Source organism: Bison bison, unplaced genomic scaffold (genome assembly GCF_000754665.1).
Source record: "Bison bison bison isolate TAMUID 2011002044 unplaced genomic scaffold, Bison_UMD1.0 scf7180017864250, whole genome shotgun sequence".
Lineage (NCBI taxonomy): Eukaryota > Metazoa > Chordata > Mammalia > Artiodactyla > Bovidae > Bison > Bison bison.
In genome coordinates, this window is record NW_011494822.1 from 488249 (window position 1) to 494587 (window position 6339).

A 6339-nucleotide genomic window follows, 5' to 3' on the forward strand; every position below is an offset into this window, starting at 1 on the left:
AATTGCAGGGTCAGATTTCTCTGGCTCTTCTATGAGAGGTTTCTGATAGTTTTAAATAAGGATTAACTGCATCAAAGCTGGACTGAATGCAAGCTTCTGATCCAAAATAGATCTTTAGTCTGATTTCACCCAGGTTACAGTTTCAGAGCTGAGAGCTAATTTAATTCATGTTTACATGAGCTTTAAACGTTACTCACAACAGCGTGGTGCACTGTGATGCTTGTGGGCCCACAAACGGGGTCCTGAGGCCTCCCTCCTTTGTGGTATGATGTTGCTGCTCTTCCCTAAATCAAGAGAGGAGACCTCTTTCTCCACCCCTTTGGCTCTGACTCTGACTCTGATCTCCTGGTTTACTCTGGCCAGTAGAATACAGCAGAAGTGACTTTGTGCAATGTTGGAGCTAGGCCTTCAGAGGTGTTGTAAATTTCGTGTTCAGTGTGGTGGTACAGCCAGAGACCATGTGGAGGGAGAAGCCTATCCTGCAGCCCAAACAAGGTCCTGGGATCTGAGGCCACCTTTGACTCCAGCCTCAGCATCTCTACCGGCAGTCTGACCCCAGGGAGGCAGGCAGAAACTTGACAAACAATACCTTGTTGCTTTAAGCCATTAAATTTTAGGGATGTTTGTTACACCCAAGAGATAGCAAATACAACTAGGACCCTAAATGGTGTCAGAATGCAGTGCTTTTCTAGAAAAATAGACCTCAATCCTAAAAACATTTCCCTGCTTTCCTGTAAGGTAAAGGAACGTTTTCACCTTTGAAAGAAAGAAAGAAAGCTAGCAAGCATAGTCATTCAAGAAGGTCTGTGCCTTCTGGTTTGAACGCCAAAATATAATGATATTTATCCATTTTTAAAAATTAAGATTTATTATTCAGACCAATAGCTATCAATTGTGTAGTGAAAGTGAAAGTGTTAGTTGCTCAGTCATGTCCGACTCTTTGAGATCCTACAGACTGTAGCCTGCCAGGCTCCTCCATCCGTGGGATTTCCCAGGCAAGACTATTGGAGTAGTTTGCCATTTCCTTCTTCAAGGGCTCTTCCCAACCCAGGGATCAAATCTGGGTCTTCTGCATTGCAGGTAGAGTCTCTTACCATCTTAGCCACCAGGGAATAGTCAGGGAGAAAGAAAAGGAAATTGATAAATGGATTCCATGATGGCCTGGTCAGTGTTTTGCTGGCTTCCAACTCGAAGGATTTGGAACCTGCCCTCCTGGCCCCTGACTTTGAATGAGCAGAACTGGGCTGTCCCTTTCTGCCCTCTTTCCACACTGACACCACGCTGGTAGATACCGCACCTTCACCCTGACACTGTGACCTTTCTCACTTGCAGGAATTTAAATTAAAATGCATCTCCCAATACCTGGTTCATTGGCCAGATAGATGCACAACATGGCTGCTGAGATGCAGGGGTTTGCAGCAGAGAAAGGGTTTGTTCACGAGGCAGTCAAGCAAGGAGCGGGGAGAACAAGTCTTGAATCTGCTCCCCACAAAGGCGAAGGGCTGGAGATTTTATAGGAAAAAGGAGGCTGGCCTGAGGTGTTGGGAGTGATGACTGGAGGCAAGACAAAGGTGACGTAATTGGTGTTCTACGCAGGTGTAACTATACATGTGTGTGTGAGTTAGAATGTACTTCTTTATGGGATGCATGTTCAGGAAACGTCAGTGTTAGCCTGACCTAAGGGTGGAGTTCTTGGCTCTCTGACCTTAAAAGTCCATGCTTTTGATTCAAAGGCTCAATTGGAGGGTTAGTAGTCCCAACCAGTCTTAACTGATTCAAGTTTGGAGAGCTGTCCAATTCCTGAAAAACAACTTAAGCACCCATTACCATAGCGACACCATAGGTCAGAGTTCTCATCCAAAGGGAGTGTTAAAGCAATCCTGTGATATAATGTCTAAGCGACATGGAGCTTAGGGGAAGCACAGTTTATAAGAACAATAAAAGCGAGCTATGTCAGCAAGGACAGGTACAGCTATGTCAGCAAGGACAGGTACAGGTTACTTATTAAACAAGTTATAGTTTAAGGATTTCAGGAAGGACCTCTTTGGTCTTTCACTGAAAAAGAGACACATGATGATTATACACCTTTCATGGGATCTCTTGAAATTAAGGACTTTGTTAACAGGATTTATTCCCTTGTTCACCAGAATACTGGGCAACAAATACTTAGAGAAAAATATCCAGGTAAGGAATTACTGCTATATTTTTTATATTTGCCATATTTTTATATTTGTCTCCTTATACATTTAAAATTATTTTAAATATACATAGTGTAAAATGCACATTTGCTTTTGGTACACAGTTGCATACATTGTATCGTATGTATAGACCTGTGTGTCCACCACAATCAGGATAGAAAACATTTCCAGCACCCCAGAAAATCCCTCTGGGTGCCGTTCTGTTGTCAAACCCTCTCCCAGGCCCCAGCCTCTGGCAGCTACTGACTTGTTCTCTCTTCCTATGGTCTTGCCTTTCCAGAATGCATAGCATGGGATCATGTCCTGTGTAACTTTTTGAGACCAGCTTCTTTCACCCATTCATATGGAATGAAGCGTCTATATAAATCTGAAAGGACAGGATTCAAAGGGTTTGGGTTGGTGGACATGTGGGGGTTGGAGAGAGTGCCTGGAGCTTGGAAGTTCATTGCCTGTCCCCATGCCTTGCCCTATGTATCTCTTCTTCTGACTGTTGATTCCTAATATGCCAGTAATCTTGTGAGTAACTGGGTTTCGCTGAGTCCTGTGAGCTGCTCTAGAAAATTAATGGAACCCAAGGAAGGGGTGATTTATAGTCAGTTGTTCAGAGGTACAGGATACAACCTGGACTTGGAGTTGGCATCCTGAATTAGAAAGGTCGTTGGAACCTCCAGTTTGTAGCCCGTTGATCAGAAGCACAGGTTTCCACTGAAGTCTGAGGTGGAGAGTGGTCTGGTGGGACAGCCCTTTACCTATGGAATCTGCTTTGATTTCCAGGTAGACTGAGTTGAATTCTTGGACACTCTACGGGCACCCAAGAATTGCTCGTTGAATTGGGGAGGCATCCACACACAGACATGAACACACACACCGGGCCTGGGAAGGAACCCTTTGCAAGATGTGTAAATAATATGTTCTTTTTTAATGAGTAGTATTCCCAAGCAAAAAAGTACCATTGTTTGTTTATCTGTTCACTCGTTGAAAGGTATTTGTGTTGTTACCAGCTTGGGGCAATTATGAGTTGAGCTGCTGTAAATGTTTCTTAACTTAGATTCATTAACTGTAATGCTATTTATTTCAAAACAACTTTATCTGCAGAAATGTGAAACTGTAGTTTATGATAGTTAATTTTATTTGAAGTGTTTATTCTAGTAATTTGGGGGGTTAATTAACATTTCTTTAGCATTCACTTTTATTAAATAAATATATAATAGTTTACTAAATAACTACTATGACTTACTATGGGCTTCCCTGGTGGCTCAGATGGTAAAGAATCTGCCTGCAGTGCAGGAGACCCAGGTTCGATCCTTGGGTCAGGAAGAGCCCCTGGAGAAGGGAATGGCTACCCACTCCAGTATTCTTGCCTGGAGAATTCCATGGACAGAGGAGCCTGGCTGGTTACAGCCCACGGGGTCACAAAGAGTTGGACGTGACTGAGCGACATCTTTATGACTTACTATGTCCCCACAGATTATGACAACTCAAGGTAAAGATCAAGCCTATATAATGCTGTTGCTGCTAAGTTGCTTCAGTCGTGCCCAACTGTTTGTGACCCTAAGGACCATAGCCACCTGGTTCACGTTTAGTTGTACCACATGGTATAAGATATTTAGTAAAGGAAACAAGTGATTAAACTTAAAATGACTCACCATGGGGCATCTACCATTATGTTCCCCCTGCTATCCTAGAACATGAAATTCTTCAAACAACCTATGAAGACTCTTGCCAAAAATGTTTAACCTGAACCTCATCAACCCTCTAAACTTACCCTACAGTTTACAGGAAATAGAGCGGAGGGTAGTTACATGTACAGTGGCTTGGTTAACTATTGCTGAGTAACTAATTACCCCACCTGAGCTACTTAAACAACAATGAACAGGGATTTCCCTGGTAGTTCAGTGGTTAAGACTCCACACTTCCAAGGCAGGGGACATGGCTTCGACCCCTAATCAGAGAACTAAGATTCCACATGCTGCACAGCAGGGAAAAAAAAAAAAAGTAGTCTGCAACAATGAACGGTATCGCACACAGTGGTCCAAGAGAAGACAAGGAGAAAGTCACAATGTCTCACATGATCTAGTCTCAGACGGCACAAGCCGTCACTTCTGCCATATTCCATTTATTAAAAGTGAATCTGTTATTAAAAGAGGATGGTGACTGCAGCCACAAAGTTAAAAGACACTTGCTCCTAGGAGGAAAAGCTATGACAAGTTTAGACAGTGTATTAAAAAGCAGAGGCATCACTTTGCCGACAAAGGTCCATATAGACAAAGCTATGGTTTTTCCGGTAGTCATGTATGAATGTGAGAGTTGGACCATAAAGAAGGCTGAGTGCCAAATATTTGATGCTTTTGAACTGTAGTGTTGGAGAAGACTCTTGAGAGTCCCTTGGACTGCAAGGACATCCAACCAGTCAGTCCTAAAGGAAATCACCCCTGACTATGTATTGGAAGGACTGATGCTGAAGCTGAAGCTCCAATACTTTGGCCACCTAATACGAAAAACCAATGAATTGGAAAAGACCCTGATGCTGAGAAAAATTGAAGTCAGGAGGAGGGGACCACAGAGGATGAGGTGGTTGGATGGCATGACCGACTCAATGGACATGAGTTTAGGCAAACTCCAGGAGATAGTGAAGGACAGCGAAGCCTGGCGTGCTGCAGTCCATGGGGTCGCAAAGAGCTGGACACAACTGAGCGACTGAAGTGAACTTAACTGAACTGAAGGGTAAGCTTCATTTACATTATTACAAAATACTGACTATATTCCCTGTGTTGTACAAAAGGTCCTTGTAGCCTATCTTAAGGGCTTCCCTGGTGGTTCAGATGGTAAAGAATCTGCCTGCAATGCAGGAGACCTGGGTTGGATCCCTGGGTCAAGAAGATCTCCTGGAGAAGGGAATGGCAACCCACTCCAGTATTATTGCCTGGAGAGTCCCATGGACAGAGGAGCCTGGTGGGCTACAGTCCATGGGGTTGCAAAGAGTAGGACACAATTGACTAACACTTTATGGAGCTTCCTATCTTATACCCAATGGCTGGAATTCCCCATCCTCCATTCCTATATTGCCCCTCCTCCCCTCTCTGCTGGTAACCACCAGTCTGTTCTCTCTATCTGTGAGCCTGATTCCCTTTATTAGCTTGTTGTACTTTTTTAGATTCCACATATAAGTAATATCATATAATATTTGTCTTTCTCTGTCCAACTTATTTCACTTCACACAATGCCCTCCAAAGCCATCCATATTGCTAGAAATAGCAAAATTTATGGCTGAGTAGTATTTCATTGTATATGCAGCACATCTTCTTTATCCATTCATCTGTTGATGGTCAGTTAAGGTGCTTCCATGTCTTGGCAATTGTGAATAGCACTGCTATGAACACTGGGGTGCGTGTACCTTTTCAAATTAGTGTTTTTGCTTTTTTGGGTATCTGTATTTAGGAGTGGAATGGCTGGGTCATATGGTAACTCTATTTTTGACTTTTTGAGAAACCTCCATACCATATTCCACAGTGGCAGCACCAATTAACATTCCCGTCAACAGCATATGAGGGTTCCCTTTTCTCCACATCTTAGCCGACATCCGTTATTTGTGGTCTTTTTGATGATGGTGGTTCTGAGAGCTGTAAAGTGATATCTCATTGTGGTTTTGATTTGCGTTTCCCTGATGATTAATGATATTGAGCATCTTTTCACATGTGCCTGTGAAAGCCGAGTTCTATCCCCGGTAAATGGCTAGCCCTGGGAGGGGCAGTCTTTCCAGGCCCCAGAGATCAGTTCAGTTCTGTTCAGTCTCTCAGTTGTGTCCGACTCTTTGGGACCCCATGGACTGCAGCACTCCAGGCTTCCCTGTCCATCACCAACTTCCGGAGCTTGCTCAAACTCATGTCCATTGAGTCAGTGATGCCATCCAACCATCTCATCCTCTGTCGTCCCCTTTGCCTTCTGCCCTCTATCTTTCCCAGCATCAGGGTCTTTTCCAACGAGTCAGCTCTTTGCATCAGGTGGCCAAAGGATTGGAGTTTCAGCTTCAGTATCAGTCCTTCCAATGAACACCCAGGACTGATGTCCTTTAGGATGGACTGGTTGGATCTCCTTGCAGTCCAAGGGACTCTCGAGAGTCTTCTCCAACACCACAGTTCAA